The 20,075-nt window shown below is 41.2% G+C and overlaps 1 protein-coding gene across 3 annotated transcripts in view; it reads right to left on the reverse strand.

The window, feature by feature from the left end:
• Positions 1-20,075, reverse strand: part of dscaml1 (Down syndrome cell adhesion molecule like 1) — a 332,167-nt gene that overhangs the window by 306,944 nt on the left and 5,148 nt on the right. The window lies entirely within an intron of this gene.

Genomic DNA, 20,075 nt, shown 5'->3' on the forward strand with positions numbered 1-20,075 from the left:
GGATGACTTGTAGTGTGAGACGGATTGTCACAGAAACATAGTCAGAATATTAGGTATACGTGAGAAATGCATACAAGAGTCAGAAACATTGTCTTTAATGCTCACTTTTGATTGACAGTGTCAATATTGTTGTAAAAAAATATGTTGTGGTGGTTAAATTACGCCGCATCAAGACAGAAGAAATTGAAGCACAATGGAGTGCACTACTTGGATGCAGCAAGCAGAGGTGCAGCTGATTCAAACTCAGGTAGTTTGCAATACGAAGAACATCAAGACGTCAACAACAGAAAAGTTCCTCTGCATACTGTAGACGCACACTACTATACCACAACTGCTGTGCTGTAGGTACTGATCAACACAAGACCAACAAGTACATACATTAATTAAATATACAGTATACAACATTAACTTATGTATATTTTCTCAGTTGAATCAATTAAATAAATGTTGTCAAATTCTCATCCCTCCACTGAAATGCATAAAACAATAAAGGGCTGCAACAATTCATCAATGAAATCCATTAATTGGATTACAAAAAAGATTTGATTTGTATTTTGTTGTTTCAATGATTCGATTAAAACGTGCGGACATTTTTTCCGCAAGACTGCTCTAATATAGTGCACAGAACAGCGTTGGCCCACTTGGTGGTATACAGTCGTGGTCAAAAGTTTACATACACTTGTAAAGAACATAATGTCTTGAGTTTCCGAAAATTTCTACAGCTCTTATTTTTTTGTGATAGAGTGATTGGAGCACATACTTGTTGGTCACAAAAAACATTCATGAAGTTTGGTTCTTTTATGAATTTATCATGGGTCTACTGAAAATGTGACCAAATCTGCTGGGTCAAAAGTATACATACAGCAATGTTAATATTTGGTTACATGTCCCTTGGCAAGTTTCACTGCAATAAGGCGCTTTTGGTAGCCATCCACAAGCTTCTGGTTGAATTTTTGACCACTCCTCTTGACAAATTTGGTGCAGTTCAGCTAAATGTGTTGGTTTTCTGACATGGACTTGTTTCTTCAGCATTGTCCACACGTTTAAGTCAGGAATTTGGGAAGGCAATTCTAAAACCTTAATTCTAGCCTGATTTAGGCATTCCTTTATCATTTTTGACGTGTGTTTGGGGTCATTGTCCTGTTGGAACACCCAACTGCGCCCAAGAACCAACCTCCGGGCTGATGATTTTAGGTTGTCCTGAAGAATTTGGAGGTAATCCTCCTTTTTCCATTGTCCCATTTACTCTCTGTGAAGCACCAGTTCCATTGGCAGCAAAACAGGCCCAGAGCATAATACTACCACCACCACGCTTGACGGTATTATTGGAAACTCAAGACAGCCATGACATTATGTTCCCTACAAGTGTATGTAAACTTTCGACCACGACTGTAGATTGTGCTGCAGGTGATTTGGCCTGTGTGTGGCGGGGTACAGCGGAGTGCCAAAAAGATACGCTCTGATTGGTTTGATCTCCTCTCTTGGCCAATGATACAGTAGTATATATATTTTTAGCTTATTAATTGATTTTTATGGTTGAAAATGTTTAATTTAGGACATCTTTTTTTTTAGAATTTTAGATTTTTTTAGAAATAAAAGAAAATATCCCCCACAATATGCAATGTGGTGAAAACGCAATATTTTAGGCATGATGTGGCAAGGGACGACCGTACCTGGTTTTAGGCTACACTGTTGTTTAACATAAGTAATGTATAGTCGTGCTCTCGTGGTAAAAATGCAAATTCAATGGTGTGCGCGTTTATAAGAAGGGAGAATAAAGGTGATTACAAAATGTTTTTTGTATTTCAAACTATTTTCCTTAAAAGACGCATTGAGGCTGGGAAGTATTTTGATTCGATTACTCGATTAATCGAATAAATGAATCGATAGATAACTCAATTACTTTTTTTTTTTTTTGTCCTGTCCAGCTTCTCAGGCAAATCATATAGTTGATGTACATGCCCATATCGGCTGTTCAGATTTACTTTACAAAAGAGAAGTGCAGGATACTTCTCTTGTTGCCTTATTTGTATTTGACTTTATTAAATTTATTTATATTATCATTTGGTGCAGCCGGGCCAGAGCAGGAGGGGATAGAAAGAGAAAAAAAGGAAGACATAGGGGGGAATTGTGGGGACAAGAGGGGGATTAGACAGAGAGACAAAAACAACAGCAGCAAACACAACAACAACAACAACAGAGCAACATCAGCAAATATGACATGTACAAATATGATGGTAAAAGTAATAGCAAATAAGCAGTTAGCGAAAATAGAAAATAATACAGAAATGACAATGAGCATTATTACACTAAAAATAGAGCAATACAAATACCAATAGAAATAGCGCTATTGATAATGAACAATACCAATACTTTACCTTTATTATCAACAATACGGTTGTTCAAATGCAACAATACATATACGTAATGATAACTTGAGATACGAAAGAATGCAGAAAAATGGAGGGGAAGCAAGGGAAGCAACCTACATTAACCTTGTAGATTGTTATAGTAACAATAGGTTAAGCTTTGTCAGTGTGCCATGTGTTATACCCAGTTTACCCTAGGGCAACAACATTAATGTATGTTTGATGAAACGTGATTATGTGCATGAGTGTATGTGTGCATATGTACTTGTATATGTACAGTACGTGTATACGTGTGCTTGTACAGTGAATGTATATGTACAGTATGTGTATATCTGTGTTTGTACAGTGAATGTATATGTACAGTATGTGTATATGTGTGTTTGTACAGTGAATGTATATGTATAGTAAGTGTATGTGTGTGTTTGTACAGTGAATGTATTTGTACAGTATGTGTATACAGTATGTGTGTTTGTACAGTGAATGTATATGTACAGTATGTGTATATGTGTTTGTACAGTGAGTGTATATGTACAGTATGTGTATATGTATGTTTGTACAGTGAATGTATATGTACAGTATGTGTATATGTATGTTTGTACAGTGAATGTATATGTACAGTATGTGTATGTTTGTATAATGAATGTGCATGTGGATGTACGAACTTTGAGTGTGTAAATATGTACTGTATTTGTATATGTATGTGGGAGTGTAGGTACCTATGTATGTATGTGAGTATATGTGAATTTGTGTGTACAATACATTTGACTCCCAGTGTATGTGGGAGCCAGAGTATGGCCCCAGCCCCCCGAGAGCCCAACCCACAAACAGTAGGTGTGGTGCCCAGGGAACCAGGGACCACCGCCCCCACGCAGCCAAGCCGGACAGCGACAGAACCCCAGAGCCCGGCCCACCGCGTAACTCAATTACTAAAAAAAAAAATCGACAACTGCAGCCCGAAAAAATATATAATACACATTTTAGGGATGGTGTATTTCTTGGGGATTAAGGGGAGTTTGCGGAGGAGTGCAGTGGAAGTCAAATAAGTGCTGAGCTAAGATTGGCTGGGGGACAGGACAAGACACCGAGAAACCCCAGAGCCAGAAAATTCCTCCTCTCAGACCATGATGCTTAATACTTTTGTTCCTGGATTGTGTCAACAATGAATGGATTAGCACTATCTCCTTAATTCCCAATCTCCTCGGGAGAAAATAAAGTGGTGGTGGCTTACACACTTGAAAAACTCCATATTATGCCATTTAAGCTGTATTATTCCTCACCGTCAATGGGTATCATTAATAACCAGCGATAAGAAAAACACAGATCTTGATAGCAAAAATGAGAATGAATGGTTTGGTATAAAGGACATCTGTTTCATACAGCATAGCATGGCTGTCCAATAAAAAACACTCAATCATTTCCACTTGATGATGATTTGGACCCCACATTGAAACTTTGTCACGGTTTTAATCCTGCTGCAATTCATCTTTTGGAATCCTCCTGCTTGTCCTATATTCCACAACAGTTCTAGAGTTGCTTTCTACCTGTCTCAAACAATTAATACAAACCTTGGCTCATTCTAGCTGTTTTTTTGCTGTGTCCATTCTTCACACTAATCACACACTAATCTACCCTTTATAATTCCTGCCATACTACCGACAGTGATGAATTTGTATGCCAGACGCAGAGTGTTGAACCCATATAATCTCCTTTTTGCACATTTGCCACACACAAAGTAAATCCAGCAAGTAATCGCACTACCAGGGGAGTCGAACCTCCCCGGGTCTGCGGTGGTGCCAAGCAGAACAAGATATCGTTAACAGAACACAAAATACTTGTTCGGGTAAGCCGGTGTTTGGATGCTACTGGCAGACAATAAGCTCAGGTACTTTATGGTGTCATGTGGGGGTTGCAGCTTGCTGCGCGGTTCGTTCTCCCAATGCAACACTGACGGCTCCGGACCAAGACGTGAAGGTAGGAATGATTTATAGAACATAAATCATCCAAAACACAAAACAAGCAAAACGGATGCGTGCCGATCGCACGCGGAAGCTAAGGCTAAAACTTAGCGCAGGAAACAAAAAAGCTAACACTTAGCATCTACTTGAGACCAGTAATACTCACAAAACATCAGTTGACAGGTTGCGTGAAGCAAATAATGAATTCACACCGAGTGACCGCAAAAGACAGGCTTAAATAGAAGTCTCTGATTAGCAACAGGTGCAAATAATGAGTAACCATAGTGACAAAACAAACAAGGAAGTGTAACCAGGAACTAAGGAAGTCCAAAACTAACAGAACATAACTAAACTAAACATGATCCGGACCACGGATCATGACATATGGAGGTTCAGGTGCAGGGGAAGGCATGAGATTGTGGGATATGTACATAAGTGATAAGGGTGTAATGTACTGTATTTGTATGTATTAAGGTCAACGATAAACCGATGCGACCAGATATCCTGTTCGAAAAGTGGCCTTTTTGGCACATCAGTTTCAGCCTCCTCAATCAATAAGATTCAGCTGTGAATCCTTAGGTTAATCGTGCCAAACTAGTAATCATTTGGTTCTTTGTCTTTAAAATTTCATGAGAGCCAGGGTTGTCCGTGAAAAGAGTCATGCGCTTGTTAATTTACTTACGTAACTGGAAACGAGAACCTGGTGTCGCGCAAGACTAGTAATTAGTAGAAAGTTTATCTTCAAAACAACGCAAGAGTCAAAGCTGTGGGGCTTGGGATTTTTGGCTAAAGAATCCCAAAATGCATTGCCAGAAACCATGTTGAAAGGTTAGTGTCAATGTTCACGATAGCGCTCCACGTAATATTTCCCAACTATTAAGTGGAAAATAACATTACACAGGCTTTGACACGATGGACAAATACTGTGAGTCATTAGATAAGAAGTCTCTTCGTCGTTGCAAGGAGCAAACAGCCTTAATTGGATGCAAGGATCTGTACAAGATCGACAAGTCTGTGGTGAAGAGACCACAATAACTTCCCTGATGTCCCATACCCGGACTTTGTGAACTACTTAATTTTTATACCCTGTCCATTTTACACCTTCAAGGACTTTTAAAATGATAATAGTCCAGGAAGCTATAATCGCTTTGTTTGTGGAGGGGTTTGTGACGTTTGTGTTTACCTGTATAAACCCAGTGGACATTGTCTTGTCAAGGCTAGAGTCATGCACTTGCAGAAATGATCCGACCCAAGTTTGACACCTTGGATAATCACGAACAACCAATATAATGCCATCTCAGCACACTGTGACTGTAAAGCAAAATTGGAAGAATATTGTTCTCATGTCACTTCACTTCTGTTGTATGTGGAGGCTCGAGTCCGGATGTGAGAAATGAATATAGTTTTATCAGTACAACTACTATCAAAGTTATTCGTTATGCAAGTTAATGCAAAGTGGGGCTGTAATTCATTTTATATTAATTTCTAGCTACAAAATGTTCTTAATTACCTGAAATTATTTTAACAATACAATTGCGATAAATGCTAGTAGTACCTCTCCCACCTCGATTGTGGCAGTTGACAATTGCACACGTCGTCTGCATTATGAGTATCACTGGATGAATGATCAGTAACAATGAACGTGTTACAAACAAAGCTTCAAATATGGCGAACTGCAAAGTATTGTGGTAAATGTAGAAAAATCCGAAGCCCTATAAAATTACCCGCAAGATACGTAACATCAACACTGTGGACCGTCTGCGTGCTGTGCCGTCCGTCAATATTGTAACATCCCAAAGAATGGAGGCTCAGACATATTCCCAGTTTGTCTTTCTTCATTTCACAAAATGCAACGATCTTGTACAACGGGCTCAATCTCTGTGTCCCACTCTTTTATCCGGCACCATTCAAGCGATCTTTTCAACTCCACAACACACGTCACTTCCCATCCTTGTCCCGGAAGTCCCGCCTCGCAGTCAAGCAATTAGCTAAAACCCTGTGACGACACTGAATAGACTCGTGTAAAACAAATATATTGGATATGTTTGCCTTTTTAATTTATAAAACATCTTTGGAGATATGTTGTTTTAAAAAATGTAAAATACTGGAAGCATGTCACATTTTTAGAATTAGCTTATTTATATTTGAAGATGAATGTGCCTATGGCTGTTCTCATTCATCAGGTTATTGTTATTCTCATGGCACTCAACTGATTAGTTGTCTTAGAAAATTTTTGGCCTCTTATCCGAGTAGTTTTCATCGGTACATGCTCATAGACTTAGCTTGGACAGATCTACACTGAGCGCTTGGTGCCGAGGTCCTAACTATTTATCCTTTAACATGAGGAGTGTATGCACAGGAAGGAATGTTTTTGAGGTGTAAAAAAGAATGTGTCCAACAAATAATAACCATCGATCCATTGTTTCCGTCGTTCTTCAGAGTCCGGGTCGCGGGGACAGCAGTCTAAGCAGAAATGCCCAGACTTCCCTGTCCCCGACCACCTCCTCTAGTTCTACAAGGGGGATACCGAGGCGTTCCCAGGCCAGCTGTGAGACGTAGTCCCTCCAACGTGTCCTAGGTCTGCCCTGAGGTCTCCTCCGGCTGGACATGCCCCAGGGAGGCATTCGTAGTAGATGCCCAAGCCATCTCAGCTGGCTCCTCTCGACGTGAAGGATCAGCGGCTACTCTGAGTCTCTCTTGGATGACCAAGCTCCTCACCCGATCTCAGAGTGTGATCCCAGAAATCCTGCGGAGGAAACTAATTTCTGCCACTTGTATTCGCGATCTTGTCCTTTCGGTCATGACCACAGGTGAGGGTAGGAACGTAGACTGACCAGTAAATCGAGAGCTTCGCCTTCTGGCTCAGCTCCTTCTTCACTACAACAGACGGGTGCAGTGACTGCATCACTGCAGACGCTGCACCAATCCGTCTGTCAATCTCACGTTTCATTCTTCCCTCACTCGTGAACAAGACCCCGATATACTTGAACTCCTCCACTTGAGGCAGAACTTCACTCCAGACCCAAGGGGTGCTGTCCACCCTTCTCCGACTGAGAACCATGGCCTCAGATTTGGAGGGGCTGATCCTCATCCCAGCAGCTTCACACTCGGCTGCAAACCGGCCCGGTGAACACTGAAGGTCCCAGTCTGATTAAGCCAACATGGCCACATCATCTGCAAAAAGCAGAGATGTGATCCTCTGGCCACCAAACTGGAAACCCTCCACACCCTGACTGCGCCTAGAAATTATGTCCGTAATATATGAACACGACCGGCGACAAAGGGCAGCCCTGGCAGGATTCCAACGTCCACTGGGAACATGTCGAACTTACTACCGCCAATGCGAACCAGACTCCCGTTCCGCTTGTACAGGGACCGTATAGCCCGTAGCAACGGACCCTCAACCTCGTATTCCTGGAGCACCCCCCACAAGACACCGCGATGGACATGATCGAATCCCTTTTACAAATCCACAAAACACGTGTGTACTGGTTGAACAAACTCCCATGCCCACTCCAGTACCCTAGCAAAGGTATAAATCTGGTCATGTGTTCCACAACCAGGACAAAAACCATATTGTTCCTCCTAAATCTGAGGCTCGTCTTACGGCCATACTCTTCTCTCCAGCACCCTGGAATAGACTTTTCCCGGGAGGCTGAGAAATGTGATCCCTCTATAATTGGACACACCCTCCGGTCCCCCTTCTTGAAAAGGGGGACTACCACCCCGGTCTGCCAATTCAGATGTACTGCCCCAGACTTCCAAGCTATGTTGAAGAGACGTGTCAGCCACGACAGTCCCACAACATCCAAAGCCTTGAGGTGTTCGGGCCTTGCCATTGGACAGTTTTATGATTACCTCAGCTACCTCGGCTCCAGCAATACACATGTCCGCATTTGTGACCTCAGACTCTGCCTCCTCTACAAAGGGTGTGTGTGTCTGTAGGCTTAAGGAGATTCTCAAAGTATTCCTTCCACCGCCCAACTTTATCAGTAGGTTTCCACCCCCACTATACATAGTGTGGACAGAGCACAGCTTCCCACTCCTGAGGCGTCGGGTGGTTTGCCAGAATCTCTTTGAGGCCGACCGAAAACCTTGCTCCATGGTCTCTCTGAATTCCTCCCATGCCCGAGTTTTTGCTTCCGCCACCGCTGAGGCCGCGGCTCGCTTGGCTTGTCGGTACCTGTCAGCTGCTTCGGGAGTCCCACAAGCGAGCAATGCTCGGTAGGATTCCTTCTTCAGCTTGACCGTCCCTTTTACCTCTGGTGTCCACCATCGGGTTCAGGGGTTGCCACGATGACAGGCACCAACCGCCTTGCGACCACAGCCCTGATCAACAGCAGCAGCAATGGAGGTACAGAACACGACCCATTCGGATGTCCCCCACCTCCCTCGGAATGCAGTTGAAGCTCTGTCGGAGGTGTGAGTTTAAGATTATTTGGCGGACGGGAGCCTCTACGTGGAGGAAGTCCCGGCCACCAGGCGCCCGCTGACGAGCCCCTGCCCAGGGCCTGGCTCCAGAGTGGGGCCCCGGTGTCCCTCGCCCGGGCGGGGTGAAGTTCCTCAATGTTCTTTTGTTTTTTTGATTTTCTTTTCAAATGTTAACCATATAATTGAATTTGTCATACACTGTTTTGAATCTGAATGAATCATTAATACACAAAATCAAATCTTACTGAATCTTTCATACACTAAATCGAATCTTAATGAATTGTTCATATACTAAATCTAATCACATCGAATAATCCATACACTAAATCAAATCGCTTCAAATCGTTCTGTTTTATGAACTAATCACATCGTAACTGATGTAGTGCAAATAAATGTACATCCCTTGTATGTATGTAACATTTGCTATGGTACAAAGGTGTACCAAGTTTCCACATAGAACACAATAAGCGAGGGACAGGAAGTGTAACAGTAGCTCAGGCTACGGCTAGCTGCAGTCATGGCGATTGATAGTGCCAAGGAGAAGCCAGAGCTTGAAAACCCTCTTCCAACCTCAAGGTCTCCTAATTTGAGAACACTTGGCCCTTCTGGTGGATTACGGCAAGTGAATAAGACGAGCATAGTGTGCTGGTATTGTTCAGTATAGATCAGGAAAGGGGCTATGCTGCCGATTCTAATCCTCCGTAAGTGAGATTGGCCGATACCAATTCCGATGCAAATCACATGTATAAACTGTAAATTTTTCAATTAATTTATGTTGAGTGCTATTGACAGTTTTAAAATCGCAAGAAAATATTTAAACTTGTTTCTTATTCTCCTCCTTTGTGTAATATGTTCAGACATGTCCTCCAGATAGTATGATACTTTTTAATGATGCTTGAGATACAAAGAATTGCAGCCTATTTGCTGTATTGGAGGTGATTATTATTAGCTTACACACACACACACACACACACACACACACACACACACACACACACACACACACACACACACACACACACACACACACACACACACACACACACACACACACACACACACACACACACACACACACACACACACACACACACACACACACACCAGCCAGCAGCCAGGGGGCTAAAAATAAACACAGTGTAAGCCACAGGGATCTGCTTTTGTGATCGGTATTAAAATGCAATTATCGGCAAAGGCGATCGCATACTTTTTCACAAGAAGCAGCCGATATGGATTGTTGGCCGACTGATCGGCAAATCTCTTAATAATGCTGTACAGGAACACCATTTCCAAAAATAATAATAATTCACTGTTAGGCTCCAGCGCCCCCCGCGACCCCGAAGGGAATAAGCGATAGAAAATGGATGGATGGATGTTCAACCTATTACAATTATATTTGTCTGCAGCGTTGCACTTTTCAAAAAAAAAAAAAAAAAAGAATATGACAATAGTATTTCATTTGTTTGTATTGTAATGTGTCCATCCATACCGCTTGTCCCTTTCGGGCGCGCGGGGGGTGCTGGAGCCTATTTAATAATAATAATAATAATGGATTAGATTTTATATTGCGCTTTTCTATTAGATACTCAAAGCGCTCACAGAGAAGTGGGAACCCATCATTCATTCACACCTGGTGGTGGTAAGCTATATTTGTAGCCACAGCTGCCCTGGTGTAGACTGACGGAAGCGAGACTGCCAGTTTGCGCCTACGGCCCCTCCGACCACCACCTATCATTCATTCATCATTTATTCACCAGTGTGAGCGGCACCGGGGGCAAGAGTGAAGTGTCCTGCCCAAGGACACAACGGCAGCGATTTGGATGTCAAGAGGCAGGGAGCGAACCTGCAACCTGCAGGTTTCTGGCACGGCCGCTCTACCCACTACGCCATGCCGCCCCAAATCTCAGCTGCATTTGTTTCATTTTAAAAAAAAAACTTTACAGCTGATTACACAAAAGCTAAGCAGTTTTATGTTTGCCATTTAGTTCTCTTATGGTGTCAAAAGTAAACCAAACCATGACGTTAAAACCGAGGTACATACCAAACTGTGCTTATGGTGTACGGTTACACCCCTAGTGAATAGGCAGGTGGCCATCGAGTGGCAATGCTCCTCCGCCAAAACCTGCTAAAACTGGAGCAGATATTTTGCATTCAAATATTGTAATTTAGGTCAAGTCCAATCCATCTTGCCATTCGAATCCATGTCAGTGGCTCTCATAGGCCGCTCCACTGCCCGATCTGCACTTTCAGCACCACGGAGAGCACTACAATGTACTTCTGGGTAAGGTGCACACAGTACACAAACACTGGTGTTGGCAAACTTTTAACAGATGACACCCGTGACCTGCTTCTCTGTGTTTTAAGCCAAATTGTATCATGACTAAAACAACTTAACCCAGCTATGAGAGCGCACATGTAATTCATGTTTTAAAACTGGATAAACTCCCCCAGATTTGTCCATCAGCCCCTGCACTTGGACATGAAACGCTTTAAAACGCCATAATCTATTCAAACATAAACAAACCTTAAATCATCCAGTGAAGCTGTCCAAAATAGCCCAAAATAGAAAATTGATGCTTAAGCAGGAGGGTAAAAAAAACAACTGCACAAAGCAACAGCTTATGATGGGGAAGGCTAATCGCTTTGTCCTACACTATGAATCCAGGTCAGTGAGTTCACACACACTCACACGGAAGGGAGGCCCTGCACAGATTACGGCCTTCAGGGAGAGTGCCAACATAACGACAACATAAAACACGTGTCCTGTTGCAGTAAACTTTTAAATTCAGCAAATAAAACTACAGGAATGGAGATAGTGTTTAGGTCAGACACTGCACCAACACTAAATGGTAAATGGTAAATAGTTGTACTTGCTTTTCTACCCCTTTTTAAGGAGCCCAAAGCGCTTTGACAGTATTTCCACATTCACCCATTCACACACACATTCACACACTGATGGCAGGAGCTGCCATGCAAGGCGCTAACCAGGACCCATCAGGAGCAAGGGTGAAGTGTCTTGCCTAAGGACACAACGGACGTGACTAGGATGGTAGAAGGTGGGGATTGAGAACCAGTAACCCTCAGATTGCTGGCACGGCCACTATCCCAACTTCGCCACGCCGTCCCCCGAGCACTACAAAAATTACTTTTTCAAAGCAATGGCAACAGCTGTGGTTTTTCGGATGCATGTATTTGCCGGCGTGCCTTACAACCGCAGACTACATAAAAATAAAACAACTTTGGAGTACAACTCAATCTTTCCATCCTCCATACTTCCCCCAAATGACCCGTTAGGAATTTGCCCAATTTGCCTCATCAGCGGATATCTCCATATATGGTAAAGTTTTGCCAGGAGAACTTTGCGCGAGTCCGCTATGTAGTCCGACGACATAGTCAGTAAGTTCCTTCGTTTTCTCTGTCCTCTTCTTGTGGAGCAGACTGGCTCGTACATGCACATGCATCCTCCGCTGTTGCCATTTCTAATACAAACGAGAGTATAGTTTTCATTACATAAGTACATTATGTACTATTATCACTGGAGGATGAGGAATAGCTAAACATGTTGAACTACATATCGTAGGATGATACAAGAAGTCATGCCAACAGCTAAACTGGAGCTCTTGAATGCAGATTGACACAAATATTGACAGTAACGATATACTACACTATCAATATGCGTATATATATTTTTTATTGTCACAAGATTGTTTTGTTTTTTTGTTCACAAACTGAGGAAATAATTTCCTGCACACAGGAGGACTTAAAGCGCAAAAAATAAACGTTTTAAATCAAAGCCAAAAGTAATTATTGCTTATGCTTAGTATTTCGCACTATTGACTTTATTTTGCTCAAAATATTGTACGTAACTAAAAGGGAATAAGAAAATAATAAACATGTAATTTATATTGTTACACCACCATCCTGTGTTTTATGTGGTTATAATTTAAAAAATTGTAAACGTTCAATGATGTTGAAAACGTGAACTATCAGCATTTGTATGACCAATACTGTCCCTGTAACTATAGTACTTGGTATTGGATCGATACTGCAAATGTGGGTATCTCCCAAAACGAATGTCAAGTATTGAAAAAAAACAGAAGAATAAGTGCTTATTACATTTTAACAGAAGTGTAGATAGAACCATGTTACAACAGAAAGTAACTACATATCAACAGTAAGTCATCAAGTAGATTAATAGTTTTGAGAATATAATAATAAAGTGTGACATACCGGTATATTGTTACCGCAGGATGCTGCAATTTATATCTCGATGTAGATTTTAGGGCAAATCCCCCATCCCTTGTGAGATCAAAAAAAGCAAATTACCAGCTGCGGCTGTAGGCAACCTCCTGAATTTGTTTTATTTAAAAAAAATTATATTATTAACTGCACAGGATTGCACTGTCAAGAATAGTACATTTTCTTGCCCTAATGAGAGGCTCAACATGTTTTGTAGATGGTTGCTTGAAATATAGACCCAGTTAAAAGCTTTCAACAGGGTTTGTTTTTAGAGAATAAGGGTCACATTTACGAGATTTATCAATTATAACCTAAATTAAAATCTCTTTCAAGGCAATATGAATTTAACTATCCATGTTTTTCCTTTTTTAAACGCAACACTTGACCTCGCCATAGTCATATTAAGACCTTGCAATGCCCCCACGGGCCTCCATCACACCTCCTGTTTTCAATGGGCCAACAGGAGCAACACTCATCAACTGTAGTTTGATTGCTTTCTTCAAGCATGGATGCCATGATTACAATAAGGAAGGTCAGACCCATCTGAGGTGAAATACCCACAGGGTGAGCCCTTCTCACAATTAAAAAAAAATTTTTTTTGTGTGCTTCTATTACTTGTATGTGTGCATTTGTTCAAATATATTTACACTTTTCACTCTGTTTTTGCAATGGATATGAAAAACTTTGGATTAGTATGCTGAAGAAGCAAGGATATTACCAATGGTGAGCAGTTATGCATAATGCAGCCTTTTCTGTCTCACCTTCATTCATTCAGATGCACAAATACAGGGAGATTCATCATGTGCACAGAAAAACTGCACTATGAGTCCACTCTCTCTTTCACACAAACACACACACACACACACACACACACATACACACATACATATATACTGGTTATCGTTTGGAATGGGGACCAAGTTTTTGATCATCACTTGTGGGGACCACCCTTTCTACCAGGTTGTGGAGGCATAAAAAATTTTTGGTAAAATGGCCACTGCCCAGTTAGCTCATACACGTCTTTAAATTTCTGGATTGATGAAGTAATGTGCTGATCATTCTTACTGGGGACCCTGAGAAAAAGAGTTAATATGGTTCAATGGGACCAAATTTAAATAATTTTGCATAAATCACACAAATTTGTACGTGACTACTGAGGACCATTTAAAAAAAAAGAAGTTCACATTAAATATGACATCATCCTCCGAATACAGCACTACAGCTGTCCTCTTATAGGAAGTTTCACCACTTAAATGTACCAGCTACAGCCCGATAAGGGGGCTGCTGTGCAAATGTCTCACACTCAAACTAACCAGTAAACATGTTTTATGGGCCAAAGCTTAAAAATCACTTCAGAATGGATCTGACTATCATTTAAAAAGGTTTCCCTTTAGGGGACCTGTTTTTTTGTCCCCATACCGTCAGAGGTCCCTTAAAGGCCTACTGAAACCCACTACTACCGACCACGCAGTCTGATAGTTTATATATCAATGATGAAATCTTAACATTGCAACACATGCCAATACGGCCGGGTTAACTTATAAAGTGACATTTAAAACTTCCCGGAAAATATCCGGCTGAAACATCACGGTATGATGACGTATGCGCGTGACGAAGTCCGAGTAACGGAAGTTATGGTACCCCGTAGAATCCTATACAAAAAGCTCTGTTTTCATTTCATAATTCCACAGTATTCTGGACATCTTTTGCAATTTTTTTAATGAACAATGAAGGCTGCAAAGAAGACAGTTGTAGGTGGGATCAGTGTATTAGCAGCGGACTACAGCAACACAACCAGGAGGACTTTTTTGGAGCGCTAGCCGCGCTAGCAGCCGACCTCACCTTGACTTCCTACGTCTCCGGGCCGCCAAACGCATCGGGTGAAGTCCTTCGTCCTTCTGCCGACCGCTGGAACGCAGGTGAGCACGGGTGTTGATGAGCAAATGAGGGCTGGCTGGCGTAGGTGGAGAGCTAATGTTTTTAGCATAGCTCTGTGCAGTCCGGTTGCTAAGTTAGCTTCAATGGCGTCGTTAGCACAGCATTGTTAACCTTCGCCAGCCTGGAAAGCATTAACCGTGTATTTACATGTCCACGGTTTAATAGTATTGTTGATTTTCTATCTATCCTTCCAGTCAGGGGTTTATTTCTTTTGTTTCTATATGCAGTTAAAGCACGATGCTATCACGTTAGCTCATAGCTAAAGCATTTCGCTGATGTATTGTCGTGGAGATAAAGGGCACTGAATGTCCATTTCGCGTTCTCGACTCTCATTTTCAAGAGGATATAGTATCCGAGGTGGTTTAAAATACAAATCTGTGATCTACAATAGAAAAAGGAGAGTGTGGAATCCAATGAGCCAGCTTGTACCTAAGTTACGGTCAGAGCGAAAAAAGATACGTCCATCGCTGCCTCTCAAGTCATTCACTGTAACGTTCCTCATCTACGAATCTTTCATCCTCGCTCAAATTAATGGGGTAATCATCACTTTCTCGGTCCGAATCTCTCTCGCTCCATTGTAAACAACGGGGAATTGTGAGGAATCCTAGCTCCTGTGACGTCACGCTACTTCCGGTACAGGCAAGGCTTTTTTTTATCAGCGAGCAAAAGTTGCGAACTTTATCGTCGATTTTCTCTACTAAATCCTTTCAGCAAAAATATGGCAATATCGCGAAATGATCAAGTATGACACATAGAATGGATCTGCTATTCCCGTTTAAATAAAAAAAAAAATCATTTCAGTAGGCCTTAAAGGTGACTGTGTAAACAGAGCGGTGTCCCCATTAAGTAAGCATTGCCAGAACACACACACACACACACACACACACACACACACACACACACACACACACATACACACACACACACACAGTCTCATAAATACACAGTCTCATAAATACATTTAGAATGCACATATACATGCATGGTGTAGTTGTGTACAGCACACAAAAGCATTGAGCTAATACAAGACCATCAAAGGGCAAAAGAGACCATCTTTCTGCTCATTGACAACACAATGGCTCCAGAGAGAGACATGCATTATCATTTTTAACAGTGTGACATTTCACTGCATGGCAAGTTATAGTAAAGACGCACACACACAATGCACACACACGTATGCGAGGGTGGTAAACAACCCCTGTAAACATTTTATGCAGTGTCAGTAAATCATTAGGCAGCCAGTTCAACGTTAAGTGCTGAAGTGAATGTCAGATTGGTAAAATAGTATTTTTTTGTTTTTGTTATTCCCCTCCCCAGTGCTCTTTTGGCGATGTGGTCATTAATCACATCCTGGTAAAAGCAGAAGAGAAAGACGCGCACGCACACAAAGAAAGTGGAGTGATTTTAGATGTTTATCAAGCTGCATCAATCCTAAATGGTGAGCATAGAACCTGTTGAGTCAGACGTCAGGGTGAATGAGTTGCACAATTTGTCCATTCAGTCCACTTTTTGAGAGTACTGTGCAAAAATTTTGAAAAATAGAAGTAAGAGATGATGTCTAGCCTTAAAAATTAGGTCAACCACACTTCACAGGACATCATAGCAAATCTCAATGCAAATATTTGTTGCGAGTGTGTCTCAAATTAACCCCATCTTGCTGTATTTTTTCCCCGTTACAAATGTCAATAATACAATTACAGTTTGACACCCAATTTTTAATTATTTTATTACTAATTATTATTATTATTATTATTATTATCACTTAATGATTAATTGTGATTTATTTTAAAACCTCACAAATGAAATAATCTTTTAGCAGATGCTGTAATGCATTTAATGTTCAGATTAATCGAATTGTTCGTTTCATGATCATATTTCCCAAGCTACTTGTTGTAAGGCAGAATTAATCCGGGCTCAATTATAACTGTCCTATGAAACTGTTCTTTTTAAAACTAAATTACTACTCTGTGTTAAATGTAAAACAGTGACATCTGTTGGTATTAGTGGGGCATTCCCAGACTCATGTCACTATTGTCATATTTTGTTCCATCCATTCATCCATTTTCTACCGCTTGTCCATTTTGGGGTCGTGGGGGGTGCTGGAGCCTATCTCAGCTGCATTCGGGCGGAAGGCGGGGTCAGGGGCGCCGAGAAGGGGGGGTAAAGGAGACGGATTCTAGGGGCCCATGATGGAGGGGGGCCCAGAGAGGCCCCTAATGATGATGAAATTATAATACAGGGGGCCCTGTAAAGATTATTTTCATGGGGCCCAAAATCCCTAGCGGCGCCCCTGGGCGGGGTACATCCTGGACAAGTCGCCACCTCATCGCAGGGCCAACACAGATAGACAGACAACATTCACACTCACATTCACACACTAGGGCCAATTTAATGTTGCCAATCAACCTATCCCCATGTGAATGTTCCCTATAAGATTAATTAATTCATTTTTATTTCATGTATTCAAGGTAGAAAAAAAAAAAAATCAACATAACATTAAAATAAATCCTCAATGAAAAGGAGCAGAAAGAAGTATAAACTTATATCTGTCCACTATTGACACAGTTAGAATTTTTTTTGTTTAACTCAGAAAACGTATTACGACAATGTTTCTATTTCATAACGTACAAAAAAATAAACAAACATGAAAACAATAATTTAGTCCAAATCATATCTTTTCATCATCATGATTTTTAAAATATAGAAAGAGATTCTACTTTGTTTTGTTCCAGTGCCCAGTTTGTGGAACAAAACAAAGTAAATATCTTTAATAAAAAATGGTCCTAATTAGAGAAGTCCGATAATGGCTTTTTTGCCGACATCCGATATTCCGATATTGTCCAACTCTTAATTACCGATTCCGATATCAACCGATACCAATATATACAGTCGTGGAATTAACACATTATTATGCCTAATTTTGTTGTGATGCCCCGCTGGATGCAGTACACAATGTAACAAGGTTTTCCAAAATAAATTAACTCAAGTTATGGAAAAAAATGCCAACATGGCACTGCCATATTTATTATTGAAGTCACAAAGTGCATTATTTTTTTCAACATGCCTCAAAACAGCAGCTTGGAATTTGGGACATGCTCTCCCTGAGAGAGCATGAGGAGGTTGAGATGGGCGGGGTTGGGGGGTGAGGTCTTTGGGGGGTAGCGGGGGTGTATATTGTAGCGTCCCGGAAGAGTTAGTGCTGCAAGGGGTTCTGGGTATTTGTTCTATTGTGTTTATGTTGTGTTACAGTACGGATGTTCTCCCGAAATGTGTTTGTCATTCTTGTTTGGTGTGGGTTCACAGTGTGGCACATATTTGTAACAGTGTTAAAGTTGTTTATACCCTCAGTGTGACCTGTATGGTTGTTGACCAAGTATGCCTTGCATTCGCTTGTGTGTGTGAAATGTCGTAGATATTATGTGAGTGGGCCGGCACGCAAAGGCAGTGCCTTTAAGGTTTATTGGCGCTCTGTACTTCTCCCTACATCCGTGTACACAGCGGCGTTTTAAAAAGTCATAAATTTTACTTTTTGAAACAAATACCGATAATTTGAAACCGATACCGATAGTTTCCGATATTACATTTTAAAGCATTCATCCGCCGATAATATCGGCAGTACCTAGTCTTAATTCCTATAGGATTTAAGTTTTAGAGATGCAGATACAGATTATTTTAGTAATTTACCGATTAGTTTGTTTGATCAATCGAGTAATTGGATAGGACACACCTTTCATCATCAATGCGGTTTTTGAGAAAATAGAATACACAAAAATTGTTCTGCTTGCTATAACTTTCATTCTTTTTTTTCTTATAAAAGCCCATAATCAACATGGAAATTGCATTTTTTATTATGTGTGCATTAACTGTATTACATTTTTTTAAAACTCTCTGCTGTTCACTGCCACAAGGATCACAGTGCCCACACATGCACCACCGCTCTCATGTGCGCTCTATTGCAGACACTTTGTGAAAACTATGTCCACATATTTAAAGTTTTGGGCCCTCCATGCAGTCTGGATTTTACCCTTTTCTATGAGTTTAATATCAATTGAAGCTGTTTTTTAATCAAGAGAATCTATTAATCTTTCAAGCCCTGGTCAGTGTGTTGCCTGAAATCAAATAATCTTATGCAGAATACTACCAAGTGGCCAACATGCTTGTTTTGTTTCAAGACAAACCAAACAAAATGTTCAGACTGAAGAGACGGAATGACACGGTCAGATGGACGTGTGTGTGTGTGTGTGTGTGTGTGTGTGTGTGTGTGTGTGTGTGTGTGTGTGTGTGTGTGTGTGTGTGTGTGTGTGTGTGTGTGTGTGTGTGTGTGTGTGTGTGTGTGTGTGTGTGTGTGTGTGTTTTCAGCATCATTCAACTGCCAAACACAGCGCACCAACACTTGACCAATATAAGAAAAAAGCCACATGCAGTGAAAGATGAGAAAGAAACTAGTTAACTTGAGTGATGAGTTAACCTCTGGGGTACAAGTCCACCGTATAAAGATGTCCCTCTCAGAAATTGACAGCTGTTGCAGCATAAAGGGCCATCCAAGTGCTTTTATACTGTTATTGACTTTGTGTGTAATCCATACACTGTATAATGTGGGTGGCCTGGATTAACTGTCAATCAACAATAACGCACCAGTCATGCAAGAAAATGTTGTCATGCTGCTTCAGTGAGCGACAACTTGCGCTACCGATCTCAAATAGGTGAGCTATATAAGAGAGGTGTTCAACAAGCGGCCCACAAACCAATGTGAATGAAATCAGACTGCATGGCCGATGAGGGCCAAACGGCTGAAGTGACAGCCGAGATTGTAAGCAGAGTGATTGCTTACTCTCCAAACACTATTTGTCTGCAAAGAAGATAATTGCACTAATATCTAAAGAAGACAGGATGAACGCAATCAATTTATCCTCTGAGCACACCTGCTGTACCCGGGGGTGCCTCAGCTTGTACTCAACTCACCTCCCCTCCAATGGTTGGATGAGTGGGTTTATTTTTAATGGGGGCACTCCAAAAAAAAATATTCACATTAAAACCGTGATTCTTATTATTCTAATTTGAAATAGATTTTTTTAAACTTATGAATTGATTTAGTAAAAAAAATTAAAAAAAACATTTTAAGAATCAACTGTTACGTATAAAT

The sequence above is a fragment of the Entelurus aequoreus genome, linkage group LG10, assembly GCF_033978785.1.
Source record: "Entelurus aequoreus isolate RoL-2023_Sb linkage group LG10, RoL_Eaeq_v1.1, whole genome shotgun sequence".
Classification (NCBI taxonomy): domain Eukaryota; kingdom Metazoa; phylum Chordata; class Actinopteri; order Syngnathiformes; family Syngnathidae; genus Entelurus; species Entelurus aequoreus.